Genomic DNA, 24,584 nt, shown 5'->3' with positions numbered 1-24,584 from the left:
AAGTAAGTATATCTTACGGTAGTATTTATTGTACTAAATTTTAATTATGCCGATTTTAATGTAAAAAATCAAAACAATATATGATTACAATTATTACAATTCATTGTCATTAAAAAATTATGAAACATTTTAATTAATTTTTGCAATTAGGTAGGCTACTGAATGATGTCACAAAAAAGTCCTAAAAGTAAGCTTAATTTTCTCAGACGTTGCAAAGCAGTGACAATGCGCCGCAGACACACGTTTCTGAAAGACAGACAGAATAAAACTCTAGATAGCTGCTCCCTCACACACCCACTTGTATTATTTCACACCGAGACGCATAAAAATCTGGTTCACACACTGCCAGACGGACACAGCGCGAGTCTGATCCCCGGTCATCGCTCTCTCACAGATCCACTGTCCCGCAGCCAGAGAGAGACTGCAAGAGAGAGAGAAAAGCGGCTGAAAGGGAAAGGAGGGAGGCAAGAATGCACGCTGCACTCGTTTGTTTGAGGGAAATGATGGATGAGGTGGAGAGATGTGATGACCTGGCTCATCGCTCAAACTCTCAATGAGAAACAACATTCGACTGACGTCTCTCTCTTATTGTTTAAACGGGTTCCAACTTCTCCAGCCAACCCGGTCAGAATCCCTCATTCTCACCCTCATAATTCTCCCTCCTGCTTTCCTAATCATATTCCCGATTGTCTTTCTTTTTTTTCCAGAGGGATGCCATTTTTATAACTCTCTCTTCCAGTCCATCTATTCTCCTTCTGTCCTTCTCACCCTATTATTCTCTTTCTATCTCTCTGATTTGTAGTGGGTGGATGCCATTGTGGACAGAGGGGTGATGACTGCTTGTCTGGGATCGAGGCTTTGTGTGTGATGAGAGGCAGGGTGGGATTTGCTTGGGGAAATTAGTTAAGACCTCTTTTGTGTTTCCTGGCATTTTCACTCAACATAAACTCGATCCCTGTCCGCATTATGAGGGTTAGACGACACTGCCACGCAAAGACAAAACAGTCACTACACAAGTCTCTCAACCCAAACAAATGAAAAATCTGTCATCATTTACTCACCATTGTATTGTTATGAACCTCTATGATTTTCTTTCTTCTGCAGAACACTTTTTTTTTTGTCCATACAATAAATGTCAATACTGTGTTGTTTTGGACCTCATTGACTTTCATTGTATGGACAAAAACTGTTCTTTAAAATATCTTCTTTTGTGTTCCACAGAAGATAGAAAGAAATACAGGTTTGGAACAACATGAGGATGAGTAAATGAAAGAATTATAATTCTTTGCATGAACTATGCATTTAAGGCTTGTTTAAATGGAGCCCCTAAAAGGACATGGTGATGGTTAGAAAAGAAAAGAAAGAAATTGGAGTAAAATTATATTTCAATGCTTTTGCATTATCAAGCAAAACGTTTGCAATCCCCTTAGAAAGTTTGCTTTCATTACATACTCGCAAAATTTTTATGATGGAAATAATATGAGGTGAGAGGAAAAACTATATTTCAGTGCTTTTGTGAGTGAATGAAGAGTTTCTTGGGAGAACACAATAGTTTTGCAAAAGCATTGAAATATAATTTTTCCTCCCATCTCATATTTTTTCTATCACCATGTCCCATTAGGGGCTGCGCAGATTCACACTGATCTAAAAAAAAAAAAAAAACGAAGAAATTTTGTTCGGTTTGTTGTACAGTGTGAACTAGCATGAAAAATGTGTGTCGAATCAATCAACAAAATATTTTTCACCATTTTTCTGCATTTTGTAAGTACTCAAACAGTAGGATGTGACTTGTTAAAACTGCATTTATTTGAGACTAAGGTAGCACTACAATAAGGTAGGGCTGGACGATATGGCCAAAATTGATATCATGATATAAACGAAGTCAAACGGCACAAATAAATCAATGTATGGGAAACTGGTAATGTATATCGAAATATCGGAAATGTGTTTAAAAATCATATCACCGTTATTGAAAAAAATTATATCGCGATACATATTGATATTGAATTATTGTCCAGCCCTACAATAAGGTTACATTTATTAACATCAGTTAACTACATCAGTTAACATGAACTATAAGAGAAATGCATCTAAAGCATTTATTAATCTTAGCTAATGTTAATTTCAACTTTTATTAATACATTAATACCAAAAGTTGTATCTGTTAATACTATTTCGTGGAAAAAGGAATTTCCAAAGTTGTGCCGGATGAAGACCTGACTGGTCGAAACGGTGTAATTTCAGTGTGCAGACATCTGTTGTTGTTGTTGTTGTTTTGTTTTTTCCTTCACCTGAGCCCAATTTGTACTTTTGAATTTATTTAATACACGAGTTTCACAATTTGAGTTGAATTATTGAAATAAATGAACTTTTCCATGACATTCTAATTTATTGAGATGCACCTGTATATATATATATATATACACAGTACATATGTGTGTGTGTGTGTGTGTGTGTAATTTAACGGACCTGCATTAGTTAATATGAACTAACAATGAACAGTTGTACTTTTTAAATGCCATTAACAAAGATGAATAAATACTGTTACAAATGTTTTGCTCATTGTTAATGTTAGTTAATGTATTGACTAACGTTAACTAACGGGAACTTATTATACAGTAAAGTGTTGTCGAGATCAAAGCTGCCCCTTATTTTAAGTGGAAACTGAAATGTAAGGTACACACCAGCGCTTGAACAGTAAAAGCGGTGTCACACTCACTGATAATTGATGGCCTGCTTTTGGTCAGTGCAAGCCGTCAGTCTCTGAGCTCAACAGGGCGTCCTGCTTTGATGAGGTCATCATGGGTCAGCCAGCTCTGATGAGGTCACAGCAGGTCGTCCCACTTTGATGAGGTCAGCTGGAGAGGGGTTTGTGGGTGCTGTAGTAGGGTGAAGGTGATAACAGGTCTACAGAAGAGGAAAAGAGGCCAACATGGACCATTACTGACCAGCTGTTTGCCGTGTACGTCTGTCAAAGATCACAGGCCGCGGCTTGTACGTCTCCCTCTACAGGGCAGCATCTCGACCCTCACATACTGTCAATATGAGTGTGTGTGAGGCGAGCCCCTCCTGAACACACAATTTGTCCCTTCTCAAGGGAGTGGTTGTGTTTGACGGTGGAATTTCCCATCGCTCTCATCAGAGTGTATGGATCTATCTAATGAACTAATGAGTCTTTTGGCATGGGTACAACACAGCCGCACACACAACATCCCACTCTCATATGTGTGTTCAAACATGGGCCCCTCTCTTTTATGTCGACTGAAACATGCCCGTACGGTCTGCCACCACCCCACAGTGGCACCGCAGCCCTGGTCAGGACATCTATCAAGGCCCCTGAGTGCAGGGCGTGACACTGCTGGCACTCTCTCCCTGATTAACTTGGCACTGTTACCTGCCCCCTTGCCAGACGCAACAGCACCCGCTGTGCTTAATGGTGGGCTGGTACAGAAGGCACTGCAGGCCTTTCATACACGATGGGCATAGAAAGAGTAACATCTTTAAAGTGATTTCTACTACAACAAGCCATGACTGGCAGTGTTTTTACCACAGCTGATTCTTAAAGGCCATTTACACCAAGGATGACAGCTATAACAAGAACTTAAACTACAAAGTTTAATTATACTAGAATTATACTCCACCACAGCTGTAACTATAACATCACAAAAAAAGGGAGGGTAAAATAAAATTTTTTTGCCATTGTTCCCCCGGTAAAATTCACATTCCAGGGGCTAAATATCACGTTACTGGGCGACAACCTGCGGCGACAGTGTTAAAGTAGCCCAATTCCACGGGAAAACCACAGACTTGGCAACACTGGGTGTCACTTTGTAAAGAAATTCACACAGGCCTGACGAAACACATAATCTTTTTATAAATTTCTTTTTTTTTCTTTCCCCATCTCTATCTTCCTTTGATGTCATTCTGCTGCTCACACTCCAGTCTAGTAGGTGGTGGTAATGCACCTTTTAAGTTGAGTTGCCAACCGCCATAAAACCTGAAAGAAGAAGACGACGACAAAACACATAATAGGCACACGCCTATTACCTTTTTCCTTTTTCCTATTACCTATTGTCACCTTTTTCACAAAGTTGCATATTTGTTTACACGGAGACAATACCAGTACCATTTTTAAAAATGCACTTCGAAACCCATTTTCAAAAGTTAGCATTTTCTGGCCCCAAAAACCATAGATAGACTATATATAAGTAGATTAGCAACTGTTTCTATGGGCCGCTATACATACATAAGCCCTCCTATATTGTAAGGATCAACTTGACGTCATTCACCATAATAATCAATGAATATTCGAAGATGCCACGCCACAGTCCTTACGGTTCCGCCCCACTCTCGCATTCTCACGTGTGAGGTTATCCCTTTTCTTCGGAATTTAAATCCCGTCGGTTTTTACAACCATCGGCTGTGCCAATATGAGTGTGTGTGAGGCGAGCCCCTCCTGAACACACAATTTGTCCCTTCTCAAGGGAGTGGTTGTGTTTGACGGTGGAATTTCCCATCGCTCTCATCAGAGTGTATGGATCTATCTAATGAACTAATGAGTCTTTTGGCATGGGTACAACACAGCCGCACACACAACATCCCACTCTCATATGTGTGTTCAAACATGGGCCCCTCTCTTTTATGTCGACTGAAACATGCCCGTACGGTCTGCCACCACCCCACAGTGGCACCGCAGCCCTGGTCAGGACATCTATCAAGGCCCCTGAGTGCAGGGCGTGACACTGCTGGCACTCTCTCCCTGATTAACTTGGCACTGTTACCTGCCCCCTTGCCAGACGCAACAGCACCCGCTGTGCTTAATGGTGGGCTGGTACAGAAGGCACTGCAGGCCTTTCATACACGATGGGCATAGAAAGAGTAACATCTTTAAAGTGATTTCTACTACAACAAGCCATGACTGGCAGTGTTTTTACCACAGCTGATTCTTAAAGGCCATTTACACCAAGTATGACAGCTATAACAAGAACTTAAACTACAAAGTTTAATTATACTAGAATTATACTCCACCACAGCTGTAACTATAACATCACAAAAAAAGGGAGGGTAAAATAAAATTTTTTTGCCATTGTTCCCCCGGTAAAATTCACATTCCAGGGGCTAAATATCACGTTACTGGGCGACAACCTGCGGCGACAGTGTTAAAGTAGCCCAATTCCACGGGAAAACCACAGACTTGGCAACACTGGGTGTCACTTTGTAAAGAAATTCACACAGGCCTGACGAAACACATAATCTTTTTATAAATTTCTTTTTTTTTCTTTCCCCATCTCTATCTTCCTTTGATGTCATTCTGCTGCTCACACTCCAGTCTAGTAGGTGGTGGTAATGCACCTTTTAAGTTGAGTTGCCAACCGCCATAAAACCTGAAAGAAGAAGACGACGACAAAACACATAATAGGCACACGCCTATTACCTTTTTCCTTTTTCCTATTACCTATTGTCACCTTTTTCACAAAGTTGCATATCTGTTTACACGGAGACAATACCAGTACCATTTTTAAAAATGCACTTCGAAACCCATTTTCAAAAGTTAGCATTTTCTGGCCCCAAAAACCATAGATAGACTATATATAAGTAGATTAGCAACTGTTTCTATGGGCCGCTATACATACATAAGCCCTCCTATATTGTAAGGATCAACTTGACGTCATTCACCATAATAATCAATGAATATTCGAAGATGCCACGCCACAGTCCTTACGGTTCCGCCCCACTCTCGCATTCTCACGTGTGAAGTTATCCCTTTTCTTCGGAATTTAAATCCCGTCGGTTTTTACAACCATCGGCTGTGCAGGATTGTGGCATCTTCGAATATTCATTGATTATTATGGTGAATGACGTCAAGCTGACCGTTGCAAGATGGCGGACGTGTCTACGTGCTTGGATCTGTCGAATGAGGCATCTATTTAATATCTATACCCAAAACGCCGTTGACCTGTAAATTAATGGCCAAAAAGCATATGGTTTCCGTTTTTAGTTAAAAACCCCTAAATCGCTAACAAGTCTATACCTGTTGACCGATTGATTAAGAACTTCGCAATTTACTTGAAAAACGCAGTGATTTCAAAAATGTACGTTTCAGGTAACAGTGTGGTTTTAATGTTGAATAACAAAGCTGTCTTTAATTAACTTGTTTAACATTATAGCCTAAATCCAAAATCGCTATTTTAAAAGCCCCATGGATCAAAATCGCTAATTATCAAGGCTAAAGGTTTTAGGGCTACAAACTGAATAGTTCTACTGAATAAGGCTTACTGTTCTTCACTGCACAGCACGCGTAGATCTAGAGATCAGATAAAAAGATGGTTTTACTTTAGTGAATGATTGTTGCGTAATAGCTCAGATTGTCACAGAGCAGAGAACCAGGAGGTTTATGGCCTCCAGTGAGGCTTCTTCTTTTAATACATCTCTCGCAAATCGCACCCTCTTTTCATCCCTCGCTGTTTCTGATAAAGTCAGGCCGGTGGCAGCTGTGGCTGGATTCGTGACAGCTCGTAGCCGCGGAAGGTGCGGCGACCCCGTTAAAGACTGGCGGTTTCATTCGGGTATTTGTTGTGATCCCCCGGGAAACGGGTCATTAGCGTTATTGATGGGCACTCAGTGCGAGCGGCGGATGCCGGCATGCATATGGTTTTAATATGACAAGACGTGTTAGGGGGACAGCTTACTGTTCAAAATGCCTCAGAGGTCCGTGGACCTGACGTAAAGGGCCGTTAACGCTGCAATTGGATAAAAAGTCAATTGTGCACTTGGAAACCCACTTACCTTAGATATCGTGCATGATTCACTGAAATTAAAGGTTGCTCATCGACTATAGTTATAGCTTTATTACTATAATTTGGACCCTCAAGATATTTTCACTGGTTTGTGGAAATAAGCTGCCACATTTCCTTTCAGTACAGGCTAATGCGCTGATACACCCACCAGTGCCACAACAATCTAAACACACAATCGCAATCTTGTCTGATTGAGCACCAGCAAAGTAAGACCACATTCTGAACACTATTATCAGGAACTTAGTTCAACCAGTCTGTGCGTCAGGACACCTGGGCTAGTTGTCACAAGGTCTGAATCTAGTGTTTTCACAATTTGTATGTTGGTTTCAAATACCTCAAAAACGTCAGAATAAAAAAATGTTTCGGTCAATTATGCAGCCCAAACAAAAATTCAGTAGCTTCATATTTTGTAAAAAGCTGTTGGGTAAACAAATGAACACCATAAAATCAAACTAAACGTATTAAGACAAGATACAACTAAAATACAGAACTCAAGGTGATGATACACAGGGCAACTTTTTGAGCAATGTTGCTGGGCAATGTCGAGGTCAACGGGCAACCAGGTGAGACACAGGGCCCACAGCCGATCGAAAGTATCCAGACAGAAATTTTTGTTGCCCACTCTCAATGGGAAAGTGCCCAAGAAACATTGCTCAAAAAAGTTGCCCCGTCTGTTTACACCTTTAAATGTTGGGTTGGCGGTCGGGGCACATTTTTATTGGGGGAAGTTGTCATGTAGGCCTATTTTAAGTGTTGAAATGTAATTTATTAATCACTAAATTTGTTAGCCAAAACAATGGTGTTATTTTCTATAACAACTTTTACATCACTCTGTCATTGTTTTGAGTTCGTTTTACCGATTAAAATTTACCTGAAAAGTTAAATGTTTCATTGATTCCTTATGACAACTTTCCCCACTATTGAGTCAATGTTTAATGATTTCTTTTTCATGGTCAATAACGGTGGAAATGTTAACAAGCCTATGTAATTGTCTTCACAGAAACTGACTTTGTGACAACTAGCTCTCCCAGCCTACCACATGAATGGTAAAACAGATGGTAAAACGACAGGTGCTGCAGTGTGTCCGAGCTTCTGGCTTGACCACCGGCCATTACTGCATCGGGCGCCGCCTAGTGGCCCTCTTGGACACTGACCCATGCTGACACTGCACGAATCCCTGCTCAGTGACATTCACCCAGAACCTGCTAAATGATCCCTGAATAATTTAGATTAATGACGGGGTCCTGTTCAAATAAAAAACGTATGATAGTGCTCTTTACGTATACACAGAGATGCTGTGTGTTGATTTTTTTCCTTCACTGAAACGAGGGGATTTCCAGTGTCTAATGTGGCGTTCACAGGGAGTTCCTGTTGGTCTACTTGCATGCGTCACATCTCTATCCGTTGAGCTGAGTCTAGTAGAGTGTCAAATAGGGACAAAAATAGTTATTTAACGATTCTGGATCCTTAACTGAAAAAGGAAAATAACATCTAAGTAGGCCTAGTATATTTCTAGAATCATTAAGGGAACTGAACATTATGGAAATTACTCGGTATCCCAGACCTTTAGCGGCCAGTTCTGTCACGTCCTTTTATTTTTTCGCTAATGAAAACGAGGCCGTGAGGGATCAATGTTGTTGTAGTAGTCCCGTAAACTTTCTTTTACTCTATTAAGTAGTGTTAAGTCAAATTTTCCAAGACATTTCTTTCAGTCCCCAAATTCCCCATTCCCCAAGAGTTGCAAAGGTTAATCTAATCATCTATTTAAACTAAAGTGCAACAAGTACACAAACAGATGAGGTTTTTACACCCTCCGAGATGCGTTCACAGACGGGTAAGTGTGGGAGTTTGCTGATACTCATCTCCAGAGCAGCACTTTGCCATTTAATGATTTGTTGTTTCTGTCCAAGAAGTGGCCCAAATGGTGCGAGACCCCATTGAGTTGATTTTCCTCAGGCTCTCTTCAATTTTATCGCCGGTTCAAAAAGTCACGGCCCTCCGGGAACGGAGTGAGCGCCGAGAGAGAAGAGCGTGCGAAAAGACAGCGCGGTGATAGCGTCGCTTCGCTGGCGCTGTACGCGTAATTTCCGTGCTAAAGTTCCCGTCATATCGCATCTGACCTCTCCAATGGGTTCTTTCATGACAAACCACTGATCTGGCTGTCTTTCAAAACACGAAGCTTGTCTTCGCTTATTAAACCTATCGGTGTCATGCCTGGGTTGTGTAATTGTATAATGTGCATGCACAAAAACATATTCATTAAAGGGGTCATATGATGCGATTTCAATTTTTTCTTTCTCTTTGGAGTGTTACAAGCTCTTGGTGCATAAAGAAGATCTGTAAAGTTGCAAAGACTAAAGTCTCAAATCCACCATCACAGTATGGTGAGGGGCGTAACATTTCCGTCTCACGCTTGAGGTATTCGGCCAATCACAATGCACTGGATAGCTGGCCAATCACAGCACACCTCTCTTTTTCAGACCGATGAGCTTTGTAAAAATCGACGCGTTTCAGAAAGGCGGGGCATAGAGGATAAACAATAATGTACAGTATGTGGAAAATAATGTGTTTTTTTAACCTTAAACCGCATAAACACATTTCATTACACCAAATAATGTTCTTTTTAGCAGCATCATATGACCCCTTTAAAGCAAACACTACGGTGGCCGAGAGAGCTCAACGGGCTGCAACTTCAGAAAACACATGCAAATAGAAAAAGCACCAGCAAATCAAGAAAACATCTTCATCAGTTTGACAGAACATGTGCTGCAAATACTTGCAACACAACCAAATGAGAGAGCTCAACGGGCTGCAACTTCAGAAAACACATGCAAATAGAAAAAGCACCAGCAAATCAAGAAAACATCTTCATCAGTTTGACAGAACATGTGCTGCAAATACTTGCAACACAACCAAATACAAAAACACGCTGCAAATACTCACAACACAAACAAATAAAGAAAGGCTCTGCAAAAACAGAAATGCACTGCAAATACCCCCAACAACACAAACAAATAAAGAAACGCGTTGCAAATACTCACAACACAAGCAAAAACAGAAATGCGCTACAAATACTCACAACACAAACAAAGAAACGCGCTCCAAATACTCACAACACAAACAAAGAAACGCGCTGCAAATACTCACAAATAAAGAAAGGCTCTGCAAAAAAGCTGCAAATACCCCCACAACACAAACAAATAAAGAAAGGCTCTGCAAAAAAGCTGCAAATACCCCCCACAACACAAAGAAATGCACAGCAAATACTCACAACACAAGCAAATAAAGAAACGCGCTGCAAATACAACACAAAGAAAAGCGCTGCAAATACAACACAAACAAAGAAACACACTGCAAATACTCACAACACAAGCAAATAAAGAAATGCACTGCAAAAACAGAAACGTGCTGCAGATACCCACAACACAAACAAATAAAGAAACAGCGCTGCAAATACTCACAACACATCCAAATGCAGAAGCACGCAAGTAGCACACATCACAACAAAATGAAAATTAACCATGTTTTTTTGGCGTATTGATTACCATTTGTATAACCAGTTGTACAAATACCATGGTTAAAACTATGGTTAGTGTAGTAAATCCATGGTTAATTTGTGCATGGTTACAGTAACCATTTTTTTGTTTTAATTTTTCTTATATATAAATGTATTTATTAATTAATTAATTTTAATAGTAGGCTATGGTTCATTTTTGTAAGGCAAGTTGTAAAAGTAAGTTAGCCAGCTTACATAACCTTTTACAGTTACAGTAATTGTGTATTTCCTCAGCTTATTTAGGCTAATAATATCCACAAAAAAAAAGCTAATGAATATGATCAGGGTGTTAAAATAAACAAAAATCTCACCTTTTAGAGTAGACAGTGCATGTCCCAGCCGTGTTAGTCACTTTGCGTTCCCTTAAACATTTTCGATGTGGTCTGTGTCTATTTGCAGCGCGTTTCTTTATTTGTTTGTGTTGTGAGTATTTGCAGCGCGTTTCAGTTTTTGCAGTGCATTTCTTTATTTGTTTGTGTTGTGAGTATTTGCAGCGCGTTTCAGTTTTTGCAGTGCATTTCTTTATTTGTTTGTGTTGTGAGTATTTGCAGCGCGTTTCAGTTTTTGCAGTGCATTTCTTTATTTGTTTGTGTTGTGAGTATTTGCAGCGAATTTCTGTTTTTGCAGTGCATTTCTTTATTTGGTTGTGTTGTGAGTATTTGCAGCGTGTTTCTTAATTTGGTTGTGTTGTGAGCATTTGCAGCATGTGTGTTGTCAAATTGATGAAGATGGGTTTTTTTATTTGCAGGTGTTTTTTTCTATTTGCATGCGTTTTTCATTTGCAGCGCGTTGAGCCCTCTCGGCCACCGTAAAACACAGATAAACTAATGCTGCATGTTTTATGCCTGGTCGTGTCTAACAAACCACCGGTGCCAACCCCATTTTGCAAGATAAGTAATTTTAAGAAGATATTTTAAATAGCCCACAGTTCATATTTATCTGCATGCCTCAGTTTAATTATACTTTTTATTGAATGCACAGATTGGTGACTGCAGGCACCGAGGCCATGGTAGTAAAACTAAATCTGTCTTAACGCCGTCCCAGCAAAATTACATTCGCCTCTTTGACATTTCCCCCAAGACTACAGAACTGTGAAAATGCAACAAGCAACAGCTAAATAAGAAGTCTGTGGGCTTTGTGTCTTATCCACTCTATTCTTAACTAAAAGCGGGCGTGGCCATTCTGGTGTCATCCTCTTCCAGTTAATATTAGCTGCACAAAAACTGTCCATTATGCTGCTTGACATTGCAAACTTATAGTAGCCCATTTCCTCCACAGAATAAAAAATTAAACAAAAGAGAATTGTGCCCTGATCAGTAGCCCCTCACTGCAGAACACGTGGGCGTGGTTGGATCCACATCTAGGGGGTGGAGATGGGTGGGTTTAGGGATCGGGGGTGGAGACGGGTAGGTTTAGATATATGTAAGGTGGGAGGAGTTGGATCTGGATCCAACCACGCCCCCTGGATCTTGTGTTCTGCAGTGAGGACCATCTCGCCCTGATAGCTCACGTACATCACGGTGACGTCTATTTAACGTCTGCATTTACATCTGCAAGACCTATTTTTTTAGAGTGTTCTCATCTGCAATACATCTATAGGACGTTTCCTATCAGATGTCAAATAGACGTTTAGAAAATGTCTTTAAGATGTTTATGATTTGGAATGTATTTAAAACATCTCAAAGACGTCTATCAGATGTTTGTATGATTTCCAGATGAAGCGATCTTTAACTGACATCTTGCAGACGTATGTGTGCTATCTGGGTGCGATATAAACTCAAACTTGGAGATATAAACTCAGAATTGTGAGATAAGAAGTTCTTCTATTTTTATTCCGTGGTGGAAACAAAATTGCGAGATGAATTCAGAGGTGGAAAAAGTCAGAATTTCGAGATTTAAACAGAATTGCGAGACATAGAAGTCAGTATTCTGAATTTATATCTTGCAATTCTGACTTTTTTCTTGTAATGGTGAGTTTATATCTTGCAATTAGAATTGCGAGTTTATATTCCGAGTTCATATCTTGCAATTCTTTTCTCAGAATTGTGAGAAACAATTCTGTGAGGCGTAAAGTCACAATTGCAAGAAAAAAAAGTTAATAAAAAAGACAATTAATTTAAATGTTTTTATTCCGTGCAAAATGGGCTTCCATACTAACTGGTATTTGTTATCATATACCAGTTTATAATAATTTATTATTGTAATTATAAACAATAAAATAAAAGTGTTACCATTTATTGCACTAGTTATTTACCAATAGCGGCTAATGAATCTGAAGTCTGCAAACTTCCCCATTGCAAAATAAGGTGGACAGCCCTAGCGACCTTGAGAGAAAAGATGGACCTTTGTCCAGTCGATTGTCTGTATATGTGCCACCTGTCCACTGATCAAAGCTGGTGTACCGTATCACGGCCACCTAGACCGTACTGAATGGATGGGATACGGAGGTCTGTTTGACTAGACTCAGGTGTGTGTGTGGATGGATGGCCTCTAGAGCCCTGTTTGACTGGAAACAGGTGTGTGTCATCCATTGCTGGAGGCACAGACTGATAAACATTATTGGAGAACATCTGTAGGCTGTCACAACACAGTGTGGCCAGCGGAGCCACCTCTAATCCATCAGACTCGAGGGCTCTGTCCACAGACAGCCCCCCCAGCTTCCATCACTCACGCCAGGCAGTGCGTGTCAGGGCACAGGGGTCCCAGCCTGGCTCTCCCACCTGCAGTGACGGTCTACTGCACTTGAGAAATGCTACAGCAATGGTGCCGGTGACAAAGACAAACACTTACACACACACATGCATGTAGAGGGCCTGTTCCACTCAGGTGGGCTGACAGGTGTAGGCAGGTGACCTCTGATACGTTTGACCCTCCCATCTGAGAGGTGCAGAGGAACATGCTATACACAATGTCCCACTACCCTCTACCTACATATCCGTGTCCTACAAATAACATGTTTCACTCGGGTGATCAAAAATAATAGCACGTGCAACCTGTACACTGATGTTTAGATCTTTAAATGAAAAATCTGTACACTGAAAAAAATAAATAAATAAATATATATATATATATGTGTGTGTGTGTGTGTGTGTGTGTGTGTGTGACCCTGGACCACAAAACCAGTCATAAGGGTCAATTTTTCGAAATTGAGATTTATACATCATCTGAAAGTTGAATAAATAAGCTTGTTAGGATAGGACAATATTTGGTCGAGATACAACTATTTGAAAATCTGGAATCTGAGGGTGCAAAAAAATCAAAATATTGAGAAAATCGCCTTTAAAGTTGTCCAAATGAAGTTCTTAGCACTTTAAGAACTAATCAAAAACTAATCATTACTAATCAAAAATGAGGTTTTAATATATTTACAGTAGGAATTTTACAAAATATCTTCATGGAACATGATCTTTACTTAATATCCTAATGATTTTTGGCATAAAAGAAAAATCAATAATTTTGACCCATACAATGTATTTTTGGCTATTGCTACAAATATACCCCAGCGATTAAGACTGGTTTTGTGCTCCAGGGTCACATATATCCACACACACCAGATACATTTACTTGAGAAACATTTGGTTTTTTTGGAAAAAAAAACAACTATTTTTTAATCAAGGATTTATGCTTAAAGGTCCCATGACATGCTGCTTTTTGGATGCTTTTATATAGGCCTAAGTGGTCCCTAGTACTGTATCTGAAGTCTCTTTCCCGAAATTCAGCCTTGGTGCAGAATTTCAGCCACTACGAGCCAGTCCCACAATGAGCTTTCCTTAGGACGTGCCATTTCTGTGTCTGTAGCTTTAAATGCTAATGAGGAGGAGAGAGGCGGGGCAACTGCCATGCTTCGCTCGTTTGCAAGCCATGATGTCTCTCGAGGAAAAAAAAATATTGCGCTCGCCTCGCACGGTAGTAGCTCATTTTCTCATGGGCGGGCCAAATTCTCTGGGCGGGCAAAGCAGAGAAAGGGGAGGTAACCTTTCCCCGTATGACGACATAAAGGGAAGATTCCAGATTGGGCCATCTGAGCTTTCATTTTCTCAAAGGCAAAGCAGGATACCCAGGGCTCGGTTTACACCTATCGCCATTTCTAGCCACTGGGGGACCATAGGCAGGCTAGGGGAACTCATATTAATGTTAAAAAACCTCATAAAGTGAAATTTTCATGCCATGGGACCTTTAAAACAAGAAACATTATCTTTCAATGGGTAAGAAAAATCTTGTTTATTTTTCAGATATTTTTCTCGTTTTAAGCTAAATCGCTCTTAATTTTTATACATTTTCAGAAACATTACAAATATTATTTTAAATTAATAAACTTAATTCAAAGGGAAAAATTCAAGACTATTTACTATTCACTTATTTGCAGATTTGTTCTTGTTTAAGCAAAAACTCTTAAATTTTATACATTTTTAAGAAAACATTAAAAACAACTTAATTAAAAGCAAAAATAAGATTATTTTTTCACCGTATTGGCAGATTTTTTTTCTGGTTTCAAAGTTTTAATTTTGATATGTTTTCAGGAAACATGTCATTTTGCTTCTCAAATAAATGTGTCTTGATCTTGTTTGTTTGTTTGTTTATAAAGCGCAATTAAGACAACATAAAGTTGACCAATGTGCTGTACAATATCTAAATAAAAATTACACAATATTTACTTTCAGACAAACAATGACCAACAACAAATGTAAAAAAAAAAAAAAAAGCCTCTTGCTAATTAGTCTGCAGAACCAAACGCTAATTCAAGTAAATGCACTTTAAATTTTCGTTTAAAATAACCTAAAAGCGGAGCCAGTCTGAAATGTAGAGGTAGCTTATTCCAGCGCTTCGGAGCTGCTACTGCAAACGCCCGGTCACCACTCAATTTCAATCTAGTCCTTGAAATGTCTAGGATCATCTGATTTGCTGATCCGAGAGATCTGGGTGGTTTGTATATGTGACCCTGGAGCACAAAACCAGTCTTAAGTCGCTGGGGTATATTTGTAGCAATAGCCAAAAATACATTGTATGGGTCAAAATTATAGATTTTTCTTTTATGCCAAAAATCATTAGGATATTAAGTAAAGATCATGTTCCATGAAGATATTTTGTAAATTTCCTACCGTAAATATATCATTTTTGATTAGTAATATGCATTGCTAAGAACTTCATTTGGACAACTTTAAAGGTGATTTTCTCAATATTTTGATTTTTTTTGCACCCTCAGATTCCAGATTTTCAAATAGTTGTATCTCGGCCAAATATTGTCCTATCCTAACAAACATACATCGATGGAAAACTTATTTATTCAGCTTTCAGATGATGTATAAATCTCAATTTCGAAAAATTGACACTTATGACTGGTTTTGTGGTCCAGGGTCACATACTGTATATGAAGGAGATCCACTAAATAAGGTGGGGCCAAATTATGCAATGCTTTATCTACAACAATCAATAGTTTAAAATCAATTCTGTACTGCACTAGCAACCACTGAAGTGATGTTAAAATTACGAGTACCTGTTAAAAGCCTAGCAGCCGCATTTTAAACCAACTGAAGACGATTTAACAATACTTGACTAATACTAATACGGTTGATCTAAGAATGTTTAGATATTTTTACTGGGAAGTGGGAAACAAAACAAAAATACTAAGAAAATAATTTTTGCCGTGTAAAGCTTTAAAGTACTATTAAAACATAAAAACTAATTACGAAAACAACATCAAATGTTTTCTGTACAAACATATTTAATAAAAATTTTAAGCACCGATACATCTTTCCAATGTACAGTGAAATTTTACTTTACTTTGATAACATCCTGAGAGGAACAAAGGCAGAACAGAGGAATCAAACCCTTTTTACAGCATTTTTTTACAGTAAAAGACTGTTGATTGATTGCTAACCACCGTCATTTATAAAGATTAGGAGTGTTTGGCTTGTAAGACGTCTTTTGGAGGAACTGTCCGTTCTGTTTACAAGCATCAGATTGTTTCTAAATCCTGTCAGACAGCTCCGCTTTAACAATTTACCTCAGATGGCACGATGATGGGTGACAATACTGTGAATATTTACAGTTAGGCTGTCACAGGAATCGTATCGCAGGACATACATCACACTCACTCGAACCAACCAGATGGATTTAAATAGGATATCTATAGCACAAACACTCCAGATTCATGCTACATATTACTTTAAAAAAAAGTACCATAAAAGAGGACTTTATAGACATTGTCATAAAAAAAACAAAAACGTTAAATTTAGTGTTGGTGTACGTTTACAAGGTAAGTTTTAGATTGTGTATGGCATGTATGGAAGGCAGAAACCCCACTGAGTGTTGCTGTATTCTGATGTGCCACTTTAGTGGTGTATTTGTGGTATGTACTATAGAAATGAGCGATTGAGGCTTCACTCTGATCCCATAATAGAGAAGTTCTGTCTGGCTTTGTGGCTCGGTGGGCGTTTGGCTGATCGGATGGTTTGGTTTGACTGTCTGATGTGGGACTTCTAAGAAACAGCAAGTTTATGCACACACAGAGCTCCCAAAACAAGCGTTTTTAAAGGTGACATATCATGAAAATCTGACTTTTCCAGGTTTTAAGTGCTACAATCAGGTCCCCAGTGCATCTACCAACCAAGGAAACGTGAAAAAGATTAACCCAGTAACTTTGTTTTTCCAAGCCTTTTTCTGCAAGCATCTGAGAAAACGAGTGCGTCAGATTTCGCTCCCTTGGTGACGTGGCAAAGGGATCTCATTATAATATTACTGCCCCTTAATCTGTAGGTTTCCAACCACGGCACCGTTATTGTGTTTTCTCAAGCGACAAAGGTGTACTCGTTCTAATGCCATGGCGAATGGTTGAGCAAAACATGCTAACTGTTCTGTCATTGGCTGCACAGACGAGCACAGAACACTATTTACAGTCCCAGCCTCAGAGGAGACAAGAGAGAGATTTATTTAATGTATATTGCTGCTGCCACACAGCTGTTTAATTTCACAGACATAATCGACTGTTTTTGTAACTCGTGTGTTTTTAACCTAAACTTGTGTGTTATATCAGAAGTTTAAACTCATATGGTTTAAAACGCATGATTTCAGCGAGATAAACATGATAATCAGAACCAAAACAGATGTTTTTTAGCAGGTACGAGCTGTAAAGGCGCAGCTCTATTCTGGAAAAGGAGTCAGTGAGCAGCAGCTCATTTGCATTTAAAGAGACAGGCCCGAAAAACAGCGCGTTTCTGCTTCCACTCCAAATAGGTAGTATTTTGAGCTGAAACGTCACAGATACATTCTAGGAACACCAGAGACATGTATTACATATTGTAAAAAGAGGCATAATATGTCTCCTTTAAGTCACATCAAACTAGTCCACCATGTTATGTGTGATATTCACATTAAAACACTCGTTCATAGCCACAGTGTGTCCCTTCACCAAAGACACTTCACCAAATACATATACTCACACACTCATTGACAGCCTGTCAGTGGTCTTGTGTGCATCCAGAGGGGATGTTTGTGCGTGTCTGTGTTTTTCGGCATTGCTTCCTCATATTAATTCTCCTGTGGCTTGCTCGTCTGTGGGAAAAACCCATAATAACAAGTCACATACATCCTCACACACTCTTGCCACTTGCCTTCTGCTGGGATGTAAGGAGTGTGTGTGTGTGTGTGTTTGGGTCTCTGCATCAGGACTAGGAGTGAGAAACACGCCGTCGCCTCTTCTGTAATTTGGAAGACACATAATTTACAGAAACACCTGAGAGAGACAGAGAAAGAGAGATTATTGTAACACGTATTGACTGGCTTTGATTTGTTTTGCATCACTGTTTTTTTTTTTTTTAAGTAATAACTTACAAGAGGATTTTCCATATTGTGAGTCCCTGCAATCCTTTCAGCCATGATTCTTTTCGTTTAATAAAATTATTGTTAATAATAATAAAAAACAATAATATATACAGCACATATATTCAAAAACATTCTTCTATGTACTCCATTTTAAGATTTGCACACTCTTTAAGCCCCCAGTTTCTTACATCATAGTTGAAATGGGAAATGTGAGTGATAAATTAATTAATTAATATGTATAATACATTAATTAAATAAATGACTAAATATAAATGTGAAAAATAAATGAGGATATGTGAAGGACAAATAAATAAATATGAATACTGTATAAAATAAAGGAGGAAATGTGAATAATAAATGTGGATACTGTACATAAAAATAAATAATTCAATGAAAAACTGTATTTTAATTTCTAGACAAATTAATCATAGATTTATTAATTTGCTAATGTATTCATTAATAATAATAATAAATTATTTCTTATTAAAGTAATTATTTCTGTATTTAAACAGTTTTTTTTTTTCATTCCATATTAATTTATTTCTGTATTTTTCACTAATATTTCCACCTCCAGTATGCTAAAATGGGGATGGCCATTTTACCTCTATTGGGTGATCGATCACAAAATGTGCAGTTAATAAATTCCTCGATGAAAATATTATTTTAGAATATAAAATAATAATAAAGTTATAACGTTATAAGAGGAAGTGAAGATGAGAACATACCCTAACACTCTCAAAAACAAGATGTGAAATGTGAAAGAACTATTTGTCTTTTTAGGGGATGTACAGGTTTAGAGATTGTGTGGATGGACTATGTACAGTAAAACCCATTGTGACACACTCGCACACACTGTCATATGCTCCTTCACAAAGCTCACACACACATTGTGAAGTGTCCTGCTGTGATTCACTTAAAATCACTGTCAGAGAGAGGCGCCGTTACACAGACAGACAGGAGGCCCTTAACAGCTCAGGGGTCCATCACACACACACACACACACACACACACTGAGCCTCACACGCATGCTGTCACACACACTCTCAACTAATGCTTTGAGCTGAAATGCTCGGGTTTGTGTCGTGACTGACAGGAATAAAAAGAGAAGTAGAATTTAGGGAAAGAAAGACGCTGAGATGGTGAGAGATAAAAGAATGTGAAAGAAACAGCGTGAGCGGTTCGAGTTTGAGACCATACAGCTGACGCTCACACACACATTAACTTAGCTAAATGAAGACATACCATACACTTGCACTGTTTTTATTTACAGCTAATTATTATATATTAGCACTACAGATTAAGCCAAACCGTAACCGTAAAAAAGTTTTTTTACATTTTAGTCTGAAAAATATTATGTACTTTATTGAAATATTTGAAATACATCTGTATTTAAAGAATATGCATGTATTATTATTATTATTTATATATATATCACTTGTTTGTTTGTTTGTTTAACATGTTAAATCAGCAGCACTCATTTTTATATTAGAGGATGTTTTATCAGATTTAGCTAACTTCTGGGGACAATTTTGTAAAAAAAAAAAAATATATATATATATATATAATTTACATTATTTTAATTTTATTCGAATACATGATGTGAAATTATAAATTTACATATTGACTAAGAGGCGTGATTAATTGCATTAATTTATATTATTATTAGTAGTAAAATATTAATATTATTTATATACACACACCTTATTCATTCACTCATTAAATTAACGTGAAATTATCAGCCCTAATTTTTATATTGGAGGATGTTTTCAGATTTAGCTAACTTCTGGGGACAATTTTAGAATAACAATTTTTTTTAATTTAATTTCAGTATTTCTATCAATTGCATTATGAGAAATTATGAATTTACATGTGGACTAAGGGACATGACTAATTGTATTAAATTTATACAATAATATGTATGTGTATTATTAATATGATTTACACTCTAATTATTGAATTAACATGTCAGTTCAACAACCATAAGTTTAAGAGTTTATTATATTTAGTTATCACATTTAGCTAACTTCTGGGGACAAATTTGTAAACCCACACACTTGCAAACCCTCACCTTCTTCACAGTTGGGTCCCAGCCAGGTGAGAGGACAAGAGCAGTGACCTGTGCGCTGGTCACACTGGCCTCCGTGTGCACACTGACATGGGAAAGAACAGCCTGGACCATAAAACCTAATGTCACAATCTGAGAGAGAGAAGATGAAGGTTTGAAAGTTCGAAGCAGGTTTAGTGAGAGTTAGCATAAGATGTGTAAGGTGTGTGTGTACCTTTCTCACAGCGTTTTCCTGTCTTTCCGGGTGGACAGAGACAATGTCCAGTGGTCGGATCACAGGGCATCCCATCACACTCACAGAGTTCTGCACAATCACGTCCAAAACGCCCAGCATCACAACCTGTTACACACACACATTCAGAGAAACCATCAAAATGACATATTCATACTCTCTTTGCTGTCCAGTGAGATTTCAAGCTTTCAACTGAAGCTTAAAGCTTAGGAAATGACACAAAAGCAAAGCAGTCCATGAGAATCATACATCTTCTAAAGTTACACAGTAGCTCTGCATGACAAACAAGCCTTATTTAAGTCATTACTCAATAATAATCGTCCTTTCCAGTGAAGTGTTAATCACTGAGTCAGCGAGTCAAAACAGAGAACTGAATCAGTCCAATTCATGAATGAATCATTCAGGCTGCTTTTGTGAACTTGTGATCAACTGATTCATTTAAAAGATTTGAGTCGAATTAATGATTTGTTCACAAAAGAGGTTCTCGTGAACATGAGCTAGAAAATGAATGTCAAGATTTTCACACAATGACGGCATAATTGCAGTCTCTTTTTCATCTATATTGTATGGGTTCAGACAACTTGTAATATAGTTTTATAATACGTTTATAGTGGTTTTCATTTTCATTATATTGAGAAAAGTCACCAAAACAAAAATCACCTTTGTGTTCCACTTAAGAAAGTAAGTAATTAATTACTGCTATAATTCTATAATTAAAATATAAAGTATAATTTCATGCTGATGATGTAGATGTTGTTTTAAAATCGAGATGACTTACGTTTTTCGCACTTGTCACCCTGGTAACCTGGAGGACACAAGCACTGTCCGGTCACGTGATCACACAGGTGCCCATGTTTACAGTCACATGATTGAGCACAGAGCTCACCAAAAAAGACAGCGGGGCATTCTGAGATATGGAACCATTTCATCATTTTCATCATATCATTTATCATATCATCATATCATATATATATTTTTTGCAGCAAACATTACACAGTCTAACAGTAAAGATGATAAGCCTGTCACTCACGGTGTTGGCAGGCAGGACCGTAGTATCCAGACAGACAAGAGCAGCATCCCGTAAAGCGATCACATGTACCATTATTCTGACACACACACTCCTGCTCACAGTTCACACCATAGTGGCCTGGGACACAAACTATCACAAGCATACAAAAGTATTCAGATACATTAATCATCCTGCGCCAAAATTAAAATCATAGCGAATTAAAAGTATGAAAATTTGAGCATTAATTTAATTTCTGGTTGTGTTTGGATGCAAGTCATTATGGTTGTCTTCTTTAGAAAAACTGCATGGATACAAAATGTTAAATTTGTGTACTTGTTTACCTTTTTCACAGTGTTGCCCGGTCCAGCCCAACCCACATCTACATGTCCCATTCACAGGGTCACACACGCCTCCATTCGCACATATACAAAAACTCTTGACACTGCGCTCCATAGCGCCCCCTAGGACATGCTGCACAGAGGACAATTTCATTCATTTTCATTATATTGAGAAAAGTCACCAAAACAAAAATCACCTTTGTGTTCCACTTAAGAAAGTAAGTAATTAATTACTGCTATAATTCTATAATTAAAATATAAAGTATAATTTCATGCTGATGATGTAGATGTTGTTTTAAAATCGAGATGACTTACGTTTTTCGCACTTGTCACCCTGGTAACCTGGAGGACACAAGCACTGTCCGGTCACGTGATCACACAGGTGCCCATGTTTACAGTCACATGATTGAGCACAGAGCTCACCAAAAAAGCCAACGGGGCATTCTGAGATATGGAACCATTTCATCATTTTCATCATATCATTTATCATATCATCATATCATATATATATTTTTTGCAGCAAACATTACACAGTCTAACAGTAAAGATGATAAGCCTGTCACTCACGGTGTTGGCAGGCAGGACCGTAGTATCCAGACAGACAAGAGCAGCATCCCGTAAAGCGATCACATGTACCATTATTCTGACACACACACTCCTGCTCACAGTTCACACCATAGTGGCCTGGGACACAAACTATCACAAGCATACAAAAGTATTCAGATACATTAATCATCCTGCGCCAAAATTAAAATCATAGCGAATTAAAAGTATGAAAATTTGAGCATTAATTTAATTTCTGGTTGTGTTTGGATGCAAGTCATTATGGTTGTCTTCTTTAGAAAAACTGCATGGATACAAAATGTTAAATTTGTGTACTTGTTTACCTTTTTCACAGTGTTGCCCGGTCCAGCCCAACCCACATCTACATCTACATGTCCCATTCACAGGGTCACACACGCCTCCATTCGCACATATACAAAAACTCTGACACTGCGCTCCATAGCGCCCCCTAGGACATGCTGCACAGAGGACAATTTCACATTTAACAGCAATAATTTGTCATAACAAAAATGCTTAATATCTGTGCATAAATATGAGAAGTATTGTTTTGCTCCATTACGTAGCAATTCACGCAGGTTGTCTTGGCTGTATCTGTACACTCTGTGTTTCAGCAAGGCGCATGGATCTGTCTTCAATTTGGACCACATGAGGATGGTTTACCAAGCACCGATTAATCCTCATCCAGCACTAAATTATACTGTCAACACTTAATTTCCACTGGATATCTAATTTTAGCCTGAAACCATACTTATTCCGTACAGAAAAAAAGAAGTTGTGGCCTGGTGAGCTTAGTGAATTTATTTATTTTATCCTGAGCTACAGTACATGGCCGAAAAAATTTAAAAAAAAGATACAGCAACAATTCATGTCCATAAGTACAGAAAAGCCCTATTTGAACAGGACCAATCTTACTTGTGGATGGTACATTTGTGTTTCATGGGTATGCACTACCAAAGTCTGGGGTTGGTAAGATTTATTAGAAATGAAAGAAATTCATAAACATTAATAAACGCCAAGGCTGCATTTATTTGATCAAAAATACAGTAAAAACAGTAATATTGTAAAATATTATAAAATGACTGTTTTCTATTTTAATATATTTTAAAATGTAATTTATTCCTGTGATAGCAAAGCTGAATTTTCAGAAGCGTTATCAATGTTGAAAACAGTTGTGCTGCTTAATATTTGTAAACTGTTATTTTTTTTTCAGAATTCTTTGATGAATGAAGGTCAAAACTGAACTAGAAATCATAACATTCTTTATTGTCTTTTTTTGCGTTTTGTGAATTTAACGCTTTTTTTCTCATTCATTTTGACCTGTCAGATATCATAAAGCTAAATTCATCTCTGCTTGGTGCACCTTTGTTACATATTTATACCTTTTTGCCAACTTTCTGGGTTAAATACAGAAGCATCAGATATGATTCTCACCCAAATTAATTTATACCACATATATTCCACATCCAGACAACAGAAACTCTTCAGAGATCCCAAATCCCATCTAAATCAGTGCATGAATTCCCGTTAATTCTATGCTAATAATTGTAACTCCATCCAAATAGCATTAAGATGGTACTGTTTTTCATGTCAGGATGTGTGTTCATTGTTACACTGTACCAGGACAAACATTCAGCAGGCCTTCTTCCCTCAAGCAGAACACCTCATTGTTTTATCTATTAACTATGTCCTGCTCCAGACGGAAACTTCCAGTAACAACAAGAGCACAGATGGCATTATTTTCAAATAAACTCTGAATTCCTCAATTACTACATTTAGCACAGGCCCTCTCATCCCTCAAAATGCATTTAAAGAGCTAGCCACACATGCGATCGCTCGATCACAAACAGCCATACACACATGCACAAACACACACACACTAGTTTACTTAAGCTCTAGATCATTAGTGCAATGGCAAAGTGGGTCTGATTTGGCAGCGCAGCAAAAGAGCAATCATGTTTCTTTGGGTAATTTAGATTGGGAAAACAATAAGCCAATCGCTTTGATTCGCTTGCTTATTTATTTGTTTCCTCGCCAGCAGATCCGCCGACACGGAACATAGAGAACCAGCTACTTATAGTCGTCTGTAAACATTAAACATAGGGAACGTAACCAGTGGCATGTTTGTGAGTCGCTCCGAGCCGGCATTTTCGAGGAGGCTAAGAAAATCCCTCCTGGAAAGTCCCGTTCCATTCCCACTGATGA

The 24,584-nt window shown here is 38.3% G+C and overlaps 1 pseudogene; it reads right to left on the bottom strand.

Moving 5' to 3' along the window:
• Window positions 1-2,799: 2,799 nt before the first annotated feature.
• Window positions 2,800-24,584, bottom strand: part of LOC107730818 (multiple epidermal growth factor-like domains protein 6) — a 65,115-nt pseudogene continuing 43,330 nt past the window's right edge.

The sequence above is a fragment of the Sinocyclocheilus rhinocerous genome, unplaced genomic scaffold (genome assembly GCF_001515625.1).
Source record: "Sinocyclocheilus rhinocerous isolate Xijiao unplaced genomic scaffold, SAMN03320098_v1.1 scaffold938, whole genome shotgun sequence".
Taxonomy (NCBI): Eukaryota; Metazoa; Chordata; class Actinopteri; order Cypriniformes; family Cyprinidae; genus Sinocyclocheilus; species Sinocyclocheilus rhinocerous.
Note: the sequence above shows the minus strand (reverse complement) of the source record. Positions and strands in the feature narration are given on the sequence as shown.